The sequence below is a fragment of the Bos grunniens genome, chromosome 22, assembly GCF_055505025.1.
Source record: "Bos grunniens cultivar Pamir isolate PY7600 chromosome 22, Bosgru_T2T1.0, whole genome shotgun sequence".
Classification (NCBI taxonomy): domain Eukaryota; kingdom Metazoa; phylum Chordata; class Mammalia; order Artiodactyla; family Bovidae; genus Bos; species Bos grunniens.
In genome coordinates this window covers 57,227,511-57,242,077 of record NC_141186.1, presented here as the reverse complement: position 1 = coordinate 57,242,077, position 14,567 = coordinate 57,227,511, and the positions used below count along the sequence as shown (strand labels likewise).

The 14,567-nt window shown below is 39.6% G+C and overlaps 1 protein-coding gene across 19 annotated transcripts in view; it reads left to right on the top strand.

The window, feature by feature from the left end:
- The window catches only part of PPARG (peroxisome proliferator activated receptor gamma), a 171,039-nt gene that overhangs the window by 8,465 nt on the left and 148,007 nt on the right, over positions 1-14,567 (top strand). For 3 of the 19 annotated variants that reach the window (XM_086368704.1, XM_086368700.1, XM_086368710.1), the window contains exon 2: positions 4,826-4,894. The exons of the other annotated variants lie outside the window; for them this stretch is intronic. The gene's annotated coding sequence lies outside the window, so the exon portion shown is untranslated. The remainder of the gene's footprint in view (positions 1-4,825; positions 4,895-14,567) is intronic. 19 annotated transcript variants of the gene reach the window in all.

The window sequence follows — 14,567 nt, the reverse complement described above, 5'->3', positions numbered from 1 at the left end:
TCCCATCTGAGAGCCTGGAGCCCAGTGTGCAGCGCAGGCAGTCCGGATTGTTCTCCCTCTTGCCTATAGTTAAGTCTCTTGATGTATTAACTCTGTAGGTAGTGATAGAAGCTCTTGAGACCGTCCTGTCAGTTGGCTCTGTTGGTTTGACATTTTATTAGAGAGACTCAGTCTTGTTTTGGATAAGCTCGAGTCTGTAGAGGCTAGCCGGCTATCTGCTTCGTCGGAGAATCGCTGATTTCCCCTTACCTTTAAGCATGGTTGCCAAGAATCCCCAGTCTGTAAGTTCAGAGACTGGATTTTATACAGTATCTGAGGATGGTCTGGCCCTGGAGGACCCACATTAAACAGACTTACAAGAAAAGGATTTGTAAACTTCAATTCCAGTTTCATAATCTTGGAAAATGTACCAGTCCTAATGATTGTTGATGATAGATTTTTTTTTTAATCCTAAAATTTTATGATTCAGGAATTAAAGAAACTGGTTATTTTATGTATAGCTGTTGTCATTATCACTTAGTTCCGCCTGCTAAAAAGGCAGTTGGGCAAAATATTGCACAATCTGCTGCTGTACCCCTACTTTGGAGATTTTTTCCAAAGAGGTGGAGGATATAGGACAAGCCACACACACGAAGACTTTCATACAAGCATTGCTATAGGAACCAATATTTGGAAATAACTATTCAACAGCAGCGGAATGCTTAAGTAAATTATGATGTAATTAGTAGGTGGAATGTTATGTAATTGTCAGTGACAAATTGGAAAACTAGAGCAAACTTGAAAAATATTTTTTAAAAAGTAACATAAAGAATGTATGTGCACCATTGATTGAAACCTTATATAAACGTGCATATGAAGGGACAATAAAAAAGTTACGAAAAAAACGTATTTTATATTTTAAAATAGATACAGAAGGCTTTTTGTTTGTTTTTATGTTTTTCTCTCTTTTCCAAAGTTTAGCCATTAGTATAAAATTACTTCTCTACTTAAAAGCCTACATTTATTGCTTTTATTTTTTAGTATGTCTGTGCCCCTGATCAGTAAAGATCAAGCAAAGAGTAAATTAAACATTGAGAACCCTCTAGCTGTTTTATTGCTTTTAAGCCATTCAAGATAATGTGAGAGAGGACATGAATTCTTTTCTGTTATACCCAGTTTTATTTCACACTTAGTCTTCTCTCACATACTGGGCTTCTCTGTCCTCTGCTGGACTACTCTCTGGGGGGAAAAAATACTCCATCTTTGTATCAGCCTCTTAGTTTTTCTCAGTCATACATACAGTTTGCTTTTGTTGATTTCTTTGGGCCTGTGCTCTATCTGATCTTTAGCATCCACCAAACAACAGCTATTTTAAACAATAGTTTCCAGAGTTATTTTACTTTCCAGCTATCCCCTTTTAAGTCTTTTTCTAAAACCTATGTATATCTATTACGGGTTTTTTTTCCCCTAAAATTAAATAACCTCGGGATAGTTTGTCTTCTAACTCTGATAGAATTCTGAACTTGTAACCATAAATAGCTGATGCAGAAGCACAAGAGGGTAAACTTCTACTACAAATGGTTATTATGAGACCTTGATATAATTTGTGATGAGTAGAGGTTTCCCAAAATCTTGTCAGACCTCAGAGTGAGCACAGAAAAAGACAGACACACACAGCAATATATATGTGTATGTGTATACCATCCAGATACACACACACAGCAATGTCCTTTGAATTGAATACTTCTTCCTTTTCTCTGTTGCATTGCTCTAGAAAATCCCAAAGGGAAAATTAAATAGTTTTGCCTTCGACCCAGATTACAGGTTATATTTTTCTTGTCACTTTCTCTGGAACTTCCTTTGAGAATTTTATATCAGACTGATGCCTTTAGAATAGCCTTTATCTAAATGAAAACAAAGTTTTAAACGTTATTTTAGAAACTTTATATCAGGGATATTAGCTATTTCTCTCTTCTTTCCCCTCCCCCGCCACTATTTCTGATGATTTAATCCTTAATACAGCCCAAGCCAAACCTCAGTGGGTAACACAAACCTGGAGATGACCCTCCCACTCCCAAGAACAAATCTACAGAGGAGAAGCTCCTTTTTAGTGAAGATTTATTTATCCAACAAAAATCTATTGAGCTCCTACTTTGTGCCAACAGCTGTTTTAGAGAAGGAGTTTAAAGCAGTGAACAAAACAGACAAGGATATCCCTCCTGACATTCATGAGTATTGTTATCTAGATTTAACGAGGGTGTTAGTGGGAGACATGATGACTAAGAGCAGGCAATAGTCTAACCCCTGCCTTGTGACCAGGCAGCGTTGCCAGGCCAGCCTGGAACTGGGTGGCTGTCTATGAGTTAGATGTGAAGGAGGGGAACACCTGTGTCCTTGAATATTTTTCCTAAATCTCTTATATTATTTTAGGTTGTACATACGTAGTATGTATCAGACATTATGAATAATATAATTATTGTATTATTTCATTTCTCTCTTACCAACAGAGTTTACTAGCAAAGGATGTAAGGATGTGTCTTTTGTTAATAAGCTGTTAACTTTTCTTGAAAATACAAATAATAGAATGCTGATTCACTTTGCAGAAGGAGTATGTATTTCATAGTAATTTCAAAATGGATATAGTTAAGTGGTTAGCTATCCAAGTGAATTTAGTTCATAACCTTGTTTATCAGAAAAATGAATTACACCTAACAAAAACGTGAAACAAATTTCACTGAGACTATCCCATTAAAATTTAAAAAACAACAACAATACTTTTTTCTCCTGGGAAATAAAGTTAGCAACTTACCTTTTAAAAGCATATTTAGAATTTTTAAATATTTAGAATATAATGTTTGAGTAAAAGGAGACCCAGATCTTACTTCAAATGACTGTCCTTTGGTCAATGTAAGTATTACTGCTGTTTCAACTTCTGTACTCAAGACCCAGTTGTCTGATTACCATTTCAGTTCTGTTTTTAAATTCTCAGAAAATGTCTTACTGACCAGTTAGAGATAAATCCTAAACAACATGAAACTTTGGGGGGGAAAAATGGTAAGGAAAATAGATTTTGAAGGAAGTTATATGAAGTTAAGTAGAATTAATATTTTCTTATATAGACATGGAATATTAGAGTGCATCTCAATGCAGATGTAACCAAAGCCTTCAAACTTTACAAATTCCACCATAATTTATTCACAAATCCGTGGACATTTGTCAGATGACCTCTCGCTTTCCAGCACTAGGTTTCCTTATACAGGAAGCAAAGTCTGCCCACCTGGTGACATGGCTTTGTAGGTGGTGGCCCAGGCGCTTTTCAGATTGGGGAAGGGAATCAGAACCTAGCACCAGGCAGGCAAATAACCGAACTCAGTTAAAGTTAAGAAAATGATTAAGTGACGGAACACAGCCCAGTGGTGTGATGTGTCTTTAGGCCATTCACATGATTCATGTGCACTTGACCATGTGTGCATACCTGCTAGAACCATCTCTGGTCCTGACAAAGCACAGCACATACACACAGATATTTTGTTTTTGCCCCACACGTTAAGTTTTAAGTGTCAGATGGATTTCCTTTGTCACACAACGTACTTGTGAAATAATTCACCCTGGCCACTAGCTATTACACTCAGAAAATGCAGACTAACTTTACTTTTAGCTGAAACATAATTGGAAGAGATTTACTCTGAAATGCAATTTAACACGTTCCAGATTCTATATTACTCATTGTGTTTGCTGATTGTTTGCAGTCAGGTCTTAAAAGTTTTATGTGCAAGTTCTGTACCAAGCAAAATTATGAATTCCTAGAGAGTAGAAATGAGTGGTGAGGATCTTTTTATTCTTCTCACGTGTATGTGCCCTGCTCACCTTCCCTGATCCACAGCGCACAGCACAGGGGACTGAGCACGTCGTCACTTTATAAATGCTTTCAAACTTGGCTTGATTTTGAGGACTGCTTTGTGCTGTTTCATTGTGGGTTTCTCGGTGCTACTCTTCTCCACATCTTTAGTGTGAAGTGAAAGTCACTCAGTCATGTCTGGCTCTCTGTGACCTCATGGATTGTAGCCCGCCTGGCTCCTCTGTCCATGTGATTTTCTCAGCAAGAATATTGGAGTGGGTCGCCATTCCCTTCTGTAAGGGATCTTCCCAACCCAGAGATCCAACCCAGGTCTCCTGCATTGCAGGCGGATTCTTTACTGATGTTTAGGGAATTCCCTAAATTACTCTCTAAAAATGTTTATTTCTATTTTAACATTTTTGGTTACACAGAGTGATATGAAATTAATGCCAGAAGAAATTTCCATTTTGCTCTGCTAAAGTGAGCAAAATGGGATATAAAAGAAAAAAAAAATGTTAATTATAGACTTTAGCATTCTATGTTGGATCTTTTTCTTGTCCTGGTCAGAAGAACAGGTTTTAAATGGCCTGAGGGCCAGGGCGCCGTTTTACTTTCTTGTTTGGAGACTTCCAGTGGCAACTGTAGCAAATTCAGTTTAATACTACAGTAGGGAGAAAAGTTCCTACAGATGTATGATCCAGAATGTTACTTAGATTTATTACTCATGCAGAAAATAAAACCAGTTCCCTTTCAAACGTTCTGTCAATTGTTAGATAAAACACTACATAGTCTCGGCCTATTCATTTGTTTATAATGTATAAAATAATTATATGCTCAGCTATTTCATATGTGAATCACAAGTATTATCACCATAATTGTTTAACAGTTAATCTCCTTTTACAAGGTAGATACACGTTTATGAGCTACTTCAAATCAAAATACCAGGCAAAGGAACTGATTTACATATAAAAGCAAAGCAAACAGGCGAACTTTTTTTTTTTTTTTTAGTGTGGCCCTGTGATATCTCTGCACGCCCACTTTTCTCCTTAGGGCTTCATGTGTGCCTGAAGAATGAAGGTAGGAGTCTCTTAGCAAGAGATCAGTGCAAGGAACTTACACCCTCTCCACCCCTGGGCAACCTGCCATCATTCTCCTGCAGCCACACCTGTTCATCTCCTACCAGGGCAAAGAGGTGTCCCATACCTATACCTGTGACACTGAGGGAGAAGCACAGGGCAGGCAGGAGGCCACGACAGAAGGAAGGATAAGAGCTGACCTGGGCCTGGAGCCGGGTCTCACTGATGATCCAGACTTGAGCGTCCTTCACTTGTGCCTCATTCACGCACAGCCGGACACAGTGAGTTACGTACAGGTTCAGTGGGCTCTAGGCACAAAGGGAGACAGCAAAGCTCCTAGAACTAAGAGTTTATAAGCTACGTGAATTGAAAAGGGGCAACACTGACGCAGTTAACCAAAAGTTCGAATCGGTGTGTGGGGAAGGACTAGAGAAAGCAGAAAACAGGTGCTGCAAAAATTCAGAGATGGCAAGACCAGCGTGGAGTGGAGGGCAAACCCGTGAAAAGCCTGATTCAGAGATGGCAAGACCAGCGTGGAGTGGAGGGCAAACCTGTGAAAAGCCTGATTCAGAGATGGCAAGACCAGCGTGGAGTGGAGGGCAAACCCATGAAAAGCCTGTAGAGCAGATGGGTATTGGATTATATGTGAAAAATTGAGGACTTGACAGGATAACCTTAAGAAAAATCCAAAAGAGGGCTTATATGTAGACATGTGGCTGATTCACTCTGCTGTGAAGTAGAAATGAGCACAACATTGTAAAGCAACTGTACTCCAATAAAAATTAATTTTGGAAAAATGGAAAATGACTTTTAAATATACCAGAAAAGAAAAAGGAATCAAAATACAATTTCATTAATATGAAATACTCAGACTAGGCAGATTCATAGAGATAGATAGCAAATTATTTGTTGCCAGGGCTTGGAGGCAGCGGGGGCCAGGGGAGTGACTGCTTGATGGTGCAAGATTTCCTTTTGAGGAGATTAAGCTGTTTTAGAACTTGATAGAGGTGACAGTTACACGACTTTAAGAATGTCCTAAATATTATTGAACTGCACACTTTAGAGTAGTTAATTTTATGTATGTGAATTTTACGCAGAAGCAAAAAAGTTCAGGGCTTGAGATGGCATAAGAGGAAGGGGAAAGAATTTCCAGGGCAAGAAAACGAAGCCTGGACTAGTGAATAAGCACAGGCTTGGGAGGTCATTCTGCAGAGATCATCCTGGCGGAAGTGGGTCGTGTGTCTGTGCGAGGAGTGAGAAATGGGTTTGGGTGTAGATTTCAGATAGGATGAGAAAGGTTCTGGGGTGTAGGCAAAGGAGTGTGGGCTTTATCTTGTAAGGAAGGTTGGGATTCCAGGTCTTGGGGGGAAGAGTGAGATGATTTAATCAGAAGGTTTATTTGGCAGTAGTGTGCAGGGCAAGCAGCTAGGAGGCTATCGCAAAATCTGGACAGAGGAGGGCCTGTCAGAACAGAAAGAGACAAAAGGAGAGGGCCGTTGTGAAGCAGCTTCTGGAGACGGCCCCTGCTCTGATGCTGCTCTGCTCATTGTTGGTTTCCGACTTGGTAAAAGGTAAGCTCAGATATGAGGATAAGCATTTACAGACGTTTATAGTAGAAAACAAGCTTACACTTACCAAAAGGGAAGGGGGAGATAAATTAGGACTTTGAGACTAGTAGATACATTTACTGTGTATTTTGCAGTAGGAACTGGCAACTCACTCCAGGATTCTTGCCTGTAAAAATCCCATGAACAGAGGAGCCCGGTGGGCTACAGTCCATGGGGTCAGAAAGGGTCGGACTTGACTGAGCGACTGAGCATGGAGGCACTACTATATATAAAATAAATCATCAACAAGAACCTACCATATAGCACAGGGAACCGTAGTCAGTATCTTGTAGTGACCTATGGTGGAAAAGAATCTGAAAAAGAATATATGTGTATATATAATTAATCACTTTGTTGTACCCCGGAAACTAACACAACATTGTGAATCAACTACATGTCAAATTTAAAAAATAAATGAAAAACATCATGAATGGGGGGAAAAAGGTCTATATTGTCATGACATTCAGGCACATGCTTTTTTGCATTTTGTAAAAGTATCCACAACAGATGAAAAAGAAAAATGCCTTCATCCCGACTTAGAACTCCACTGCCCTAAAGGACAGATGGACTGGACTTAGGGACTGGGTCTTGCCGGGCAGTCAGCCGTGTCAGCAGTTTTATGGCTCATTTTTATGGCACTTTACCCTGTGCCATGCGTCACGCTGGCTCTCGATGAACAGTGGGCAAGGCAGGTTGCTCCTTTCCCTGTGGAGCTCCTAGGTCATAGATTGTCAAAGGATTGCTAAAAATTAAAGGGGGGCATACGTAAGTTCAGTGTAAAGGAAAAAATCCCACAACTGCAGTTGTCCAGAGGTGGGGAAGGCTGTCGTGTGAGTGCCAAGTGTGTGCTTTTGTCAGTAGAGATACTTAGGCAGAATCTGAATGGCTGTCTGTTAAGAGGCCTTATTTGATAGGAGAAATGAATCATGAACCTTATAAAGTCCCTTGCAATGTTAAGGTGATTCCCTGTTCTGTAACAGTAACTTAGAAGAACAGAGTTCTTCTCTTTCTTTAAGTTGAAGAGTAGTGGATTGACAGTATGGTGTAAGTTTCAGGTATACAGCTAGTGAGTGCAGCATTTTTGCAGATTACGTTTCTCTTTCTTATTTGACCATATCGGAACAGCAGTGTCTACTGCCATTCTCATCATCGCTTGTAATTATATTTCCCTAAATTTGCCTGCAAATTTGATTTTTAAACATACCTGCGCAGTGAGTTCCACAGTTCTTTTTAAAGAAAGTACTGTTCTCGAATGCCTTCTCAGCTGTCATTTATTTCCAATTTTACTATTCGTGGAGTTCCTCTTCCATGTGACACTTGTACGGGCAACGCAGATTTCTGCAGAAGTAAGTTACATAAATCGTTAGTCCCCACTCCTGTGATGTAACGCAAAGGCCAGACAAGACCAGGCACGGCTACCCATGTGGGGAATGCCTTTGGGATTCCATTTTGGTGTGGGTGAAAGCTGAAATAACTTTTATTATTCAGCTTATTTCACTTAGTTATGACAAGTCTCAAACTCTTACTGTCAACATTTGAGCAGCTCAAATAATCATAGATTGATTGTACTTGGGAGGATCCGGAGAATTAGACTTCTGTAGGAGTGATGCATGCATGCTCAGAGCTCAGTCCTGTCTGACTGTTTGAGGCCCCACGGACTTTAGCCCGCCAGGCTCCTCTGTCCATGGGATTTCCCAAGCAAGAATACTGGAGTGGATTGCCATTTCCTCCTCCTGGGAATCTTCCCAACCCAGGGATCGAACCCACGTCTCCTGCCATCTCCTGCCTGAAGGCAACAACGTCCTTTTGTAATTACCAGTGTGAACACTTTTTGGCTCAGTAATTGTGGAGGCTTCTTAATTTCCACACAATATTTAAGATACCAGTGCTGGTCCTTTCTAAGTCTGTGTCCACAGAGAGCAGCTGAGCTGAAATGGGAAAAGCCATTTCCTCTGGCTCTGCTTTCTGGGCCTCTCCTGCCTCCCCCTGCCCCTCAATGCCTGCTCTTTTTTTTTTGTTATTGCTTAGTTGCTCAGTTGTGTCCGACCGTTTTTGTGACCCCGTGGACAGTAGGCCGACAGGCTCCTCTGTCCAGGAGATTTCCCAGGTAAGAATACTGCAGTGGGTCGGCATTCCTCCTCCAGGGGCTCTTCCTGACTCAGGGCTCAAACCCACGCCTCCTGCGTTGGCAGGTGGGTTCTTTACCACTGCACCATTCTTACTCTAACTCTGTTCTTACTCCCCACCCCCCCCCCTTTTTTTAACATTCTGGTGTTTTCCATATTCTGTCCCTTTTTCTCCTTCTTTTTCTGCTCTCTCATCTGATGGCCCTCTTCCTTTTCTCGTTTCCCAGTTTCTAGTATCTCTGTTTTTGGTCCAGTCTCTTAAATACAGTATGGAAAAGCAATGTATTTTTAATCTACTAATCAAATAAGGACATAGGTATTTTTTTTTTCCTTTATTGTGGTATAATTGACATAACTGACATAAATTGACATAAATTTAAAATGTACATTCTGGTGATTTGAAATACTTATGTATTGTGAAAGGTTTCCCTCCATTTGTTAATTAACATCCATCACCTCACAAATACCTCTCTCTCCTTTATTTATTCATTTTTTTTCTTTTTTGGAGAAAGCATGTAAGTTCTATGCTCTTAGCAAATTTTGATTATATAATACAGTGTTAACAACTATAGTCACCATGAGTACATTCAGGATTTTTTACTCTGAATGTAACATAAGCAGCATGCTTATATTGCTCCTTCATATTTGAAATAAAATTGATTATCACTTAGAAATGGATTTTGATTGATTTTTTAAAAAATGAGTGAATCACTAATCCTCAGATTTGGAGAAGGGGATCAACAGATCTTAAGTCATAATTCCTAGTAAACCACTGTAGCTTACTGAAATAGCTAATTGTCTTGAACAAGTTGAGTTCCTCATTTTTCCACATGGTACATGTATCAGATATATCATGGGATCCTTTAGCACCATCTAATTTTTTTATTACATCTTGATTTACACTGTTACACAAGAGCTGGAATATTTCTCTGTTTTGTTCATTGTTTATCCCCAGTGCCTAGAACACTGCTAACAAATGTCAGATGCTCAACAAATAATTGTTGCTTTTAAGTTTGGAAGTCTTTTTTTTTCTTAATATTTAGTTTTCTTTATTTGTTTGACTGTGGCGGTCTTAGTTGTGGCTTGCAGGATCTCTGATGTTTGTTGGGGCGTGAAAGCTCTTGTTGCAGCATCAGGGACCTAGTTCCCTGACCAGGGATCAAACTCAGGCCCCCTGCATTGAGAACACAGAGTCTTAGCCAGTGGACCACCAGGAAGTCCCTATTGCTTTTCATTTCAAATCTACAGTTTCATTCTCCTTCCTAATCCTGAATAGGTATCATGACTTTTTGGAGTAATCGTTTTGTTCACTGGGATAACTTAAAGATGGGTTTATAAATGTAACCATAGGATTTCATGTTTAGATACTGCTTCCTTCCAGTTCAGTCTCCACTTCAGTCCACAGTTTATATCCTCAGCTAAACTGTCATTTACTCATCCTTCTAAAGGACTCTTCCTTAACTATCTCAGGCATCAGAAAAATAACCCAGCAATTGATAGTAATAGTTAATACTTACTGAGCCCTGATTCTTTATCAGGCTCTATTTTAGGCATATTACATGCATTGTCTCATTTTAGTCGTCCAGCAACCTGTTAAAGGTATACACTATTATCTGTATTTTGCAGACGAAACAAACACAAGGAGGTAAAAATAACCTGCCAGGTGATACAACTAAGATCTGAACTCAGGCAGCCTGAACCCAGACACCTTGACTTGCACACACTAACAAGAGTCTAATTTCCCAGTATTTAACTTGCCGGAGAATGAGATAACTACACCCCACACGACCCAGCACCGTTCCATACCTAACAATTCCATCCACAGAAGTGGAACCGTATTCAGATGTACCCAAGGATTAGGTCCAAGCTTTTCAGTTGTTCTGGTTCCCTGCCAATTGGTTTATGTGTTAGCAGGAAGCAACTTGAAAGTACTTATAATTACTTGTGACAAAGTAAAGTAGATCACCAAATCTTTATATTCAGTAACTCCACTGTCACTGAAAACCGACCGTTCTTAGGAGATTCTTTATTTCCATTTTTCCCTTTCTCTTAAATTCCTCTTCATTCAAATAAAGTCACTTTATTTTGTCACCTCAGGCTATAGACATCAATTTAATAGCCAGTTTTGAATGGGAATGTTATAAAAATCTAGGGAAGGGTATGATTGGCTCATCTTGACTCTGGATTTTCATGGAATCAGTCACCAATTTGGGGGCAGGGAGGTCAGTGGTAGACCAGGTATTTAACTCAATGGGATAGAAATTAGTCATTTGGAAGCATTCATACACTTTCGCCTTCCCTCAGTGCACCAAAGAGACTTTTCATTTGAGAGCACCTTGGAGAAGGAAATGGCAACCCACTCCAGTATTCTTGCCTGGGAAATCCCATTGACAGAGGAGCCTGGTGGGCTGCAGTCCATGGGGCCCCAGAGAGTCGGACACGACTGAGCAACTTCACTTTCTTTCTTTTTCTTTTCTTTCCCCTGTCCCTTAGAATAGTTGATTTTACTAGGTCAGTTCCTGCATTTTTGTCAGGTATTGGAGAATGAGTAGAAAGGGGCTGGACGTGAAAAGTTGGAGGAGATTTAAGTTGCCACAGTTCTAAAGAGCTGGGACAGAGAGGAAGGAGAGATTGTGACATTACTGGGCTGGGGGCGGAGGACATGTTGAGTTAGGAGGACTTTTGCTGAAGGAGATGCTTTGGAAAGCATAGGACATGAAAAAGTCAAAGGAAAGGGAGGTGAGAAGGGTCTCCTGTGGTTTTGAGTTGAGCCTCCTTGAATGTCTGGTGACTCAGTAAAGAATCTGCCTGCAGTGCAGGAGACCCAGGTTCAATCCCTGGGTTGAGAGGATCCCCTGGAGAAGGGAACGGCAACTGCTCCAGTATTCTGGCCTGGAGAATGCCATGGACAGAGGAGCCTGGCAGGCTATATAGTCCATGGGGTTGCAAAGAGTCAGACATGACTTAGCGACTTTCACTTAACAGCACACCATTGTGCAAATAGAATGAAAACCAAGAAAAGCCTAATGGATTTATTAAGAAGGAGCCCCCTTGTCACTTTTGCTTGAGTTTCAGTAGAAAGGTGGGTGCCAAAGCCACACTGAAGTGGGTTGAGTGAAATAATGGAAAGTGAGAAAAATGTTCAAATACATTTGAAAACTAGTGAGCTAAATAGCTAAGCAGATTGTTATTGTTGATACTGTTGGGTTTTTTCCTGATCGTGGAGCTTACAGAACATATGCGATGTTAATGTACTTTATTAATCTCCAAATAGGAACAATATGTGCAGATTCATTTCTGGTGGAAGCTTTTCCACTGGAAAATCTTGAGGAATCTAGTTATCCATAGAATGCATATTTGGGGAGATGCTGCTGTAATCTTTCACAAATAAGATGATGTTGGCTGTAACTTTGAGATTAATATTCTTGTTTTTAAAGTTTCTTAGATCTCTAAGAAAATATTTTCAAGAATGAATGTTGAATTTTACTGGGTATTTTTCTGGTGGTTTTTGAGATAGTCATGTGGTTTCTTTTAAAGTTTGACCCAGTACTGGAACACATTATTCTAATAGGTTTTCCAATATTAAATCTTCTTTGTCTTTCTGAGATAAATACAACTTTATTATGGTATTTTATTCTTTTACTGTTCTATTGGCATTTGTTCATTAGCATTTTATTTGTACATTAGCGTCAATATTAATAAGTGAAGTTGGTATTTTTGTTCTTGTTAGGTGTTGAAAATTAATTTGGTCACTCTTTTTCTTTCTACTCAGAAACAATGTTTGTAGCAAAAAACATTTCTGCCTTGAACACTTGAAAAAAATTATCTATAAAGTTATCAAGGCCCAGAGCTTCTTGGGGAAGTAATTCTTTGATAAGTTTTCAGTTGTTTCCCTTTTTAATTATTTTCCTGTTTCTTAAGTCAACTTTTACCATTTCAGACAGAGTAGAGTAAGTTGAATTATCGTCTACTTAGATTCTGATAGAAAGCCTGTCTCAGATAACAGAAAGGTGGATGCGTAGACGTGAACAGACCCTGTCTAGTGTGGGTTCTGTTGAAGTGGGAGGGGCTCGTCTGCTCTGTTTGCAGCCTCGTTCTCTGGCTTACATCGATAAGGAGAGAGATTTATGAATGAATGACTCTACACCGTCTGCATTTAACTGATCAGACGGGGAACATGAAAGGACTATACCCCTTGGTATATACGGCTCCCAGAACAGATCTTGTTTCTGCCCGATTATTACATTTTATGTCTGGAAACTATACCTTCTATGGCACAGTGCACTTCTAAATGGATACAAGAGAGTGGATTACTGAGTTTACCAAAGGGAAGGGGCTTGAGAAAAAGTTAGACTTTCTGAAAGTCACAGAAACTGGCCCAGTTTTCTGTCTGGTCCAACTCTTAGGGCCACAAGGTAGGAATATGTAGCAGTTTCCAGAGAGCTTAACTTTCTTCCTATTAATTTTTTTTTAATGAATTCATATTTATTTCAGGTTGAGTGTCAAGAAAAGCTAATATGATTTAATCTTAGCCTGGAGTAAACATTCTTTACTTTTTCAGATAGAGATTTTATTCAAATTTTTCTAAGTGGTAATCCATTGTAGATAAGCTGTTTCTCACGTATTATGTGTATTATATGTTATGAACAGTTTTGATGTGGGGACTCCTTTCATTTTTTACTAACAGATGAGAGAGTGTTTCACATGCAGACTACATTGTTACAATACAGATCAACAGTCAGAAAGCAAAAAGCATGCTGGTCTAAAACAGGCAAGTTAGCTCTGTCTGTGCCCCATGCTGAACACAAAATAGTTACCTTAACCGTTGATACTGAGTTCACATTAGGAGGTTTTCAATTTCCAAACAGAAGTACTAACCAATGCTGGGGAAACAAACAAATAATCAAACAAACTACACTGGCTGCAGTTTATATTCTTTTAATGCAGAAATAGCAAAATGGGAAAACATTTTATATTCACGATCCACTATGTTTATGCCTTTTATACAGTTCATGAGGTTCTCACAGCAAGTATACTGGGGTGGTTTGCTATTCCCTCCCCTGGGAAAGATTGAGGGCAGAAGGAGAAGAGGGCATCTGAGGATGAGATGACTGGAAGGCATCACCAATGCAACGAACATGAACTTGGGCAGACTTGGGAGATGGTGAGGGCCAGGGAGGACTGGCGTTCTGCAGTCTATGGGGCCGCAAAGAGACATGACTGAGCAACTAAACAGCAATGACAACACGTTTGTGCCATTCACAAATTAGTAATAGATTAGTTTCTGCAAATTCCAGATGGAAGGGTGCAGAATTTAAAAAAAAGAAAAGAGAAATGAGAATTTGGAGGAGGTTAGACTGGGCAGAATGTTGGGTCTGGCTGTTGGGACTTTGAAGGCCCTGATGATAAGGCTTTGGCACTGGGTGCTGTTTTGTCTTTATGGACACATGGCTATTCTCGGATCCCTGAGTCCTTTGTAAGAGCCAAGGATACACATTCTTAGACCTTTGGCATGATTACTCAATAATCTTCTCTCTGCGTCTTCCTTTATAAATCTGACTGACTGGGAAGGGAGTTTGGGGGAGAATGGATACATGTATGTATAAGGCTGAATCCCTTTGGTGTCCACCTGAAACTGTCACAACATTACTAATTGGCTAAACTCACAAATAAAATAAAAAGTCTAAAAAAAATTTTTTTTAAAGGCTCCACATGAAATGTGTGACATCTCTTGTCTCTAAATGGTTGTGACACTTTTACTTTAGGTTAGCAGGCATGTGCCCTCTAGAACAAGCTTGTATTTTCATAAATGTCATCTTTGCTGTGTATAACTTTTATCAATCACCTATCTTTTGAGGTTAGTAATCCTTTTAAGATCTAGTTTTTCTTAAGTCTGCATGGCAACATAGGTGCGATTATTAATTCTGCATAAAAGATGGGT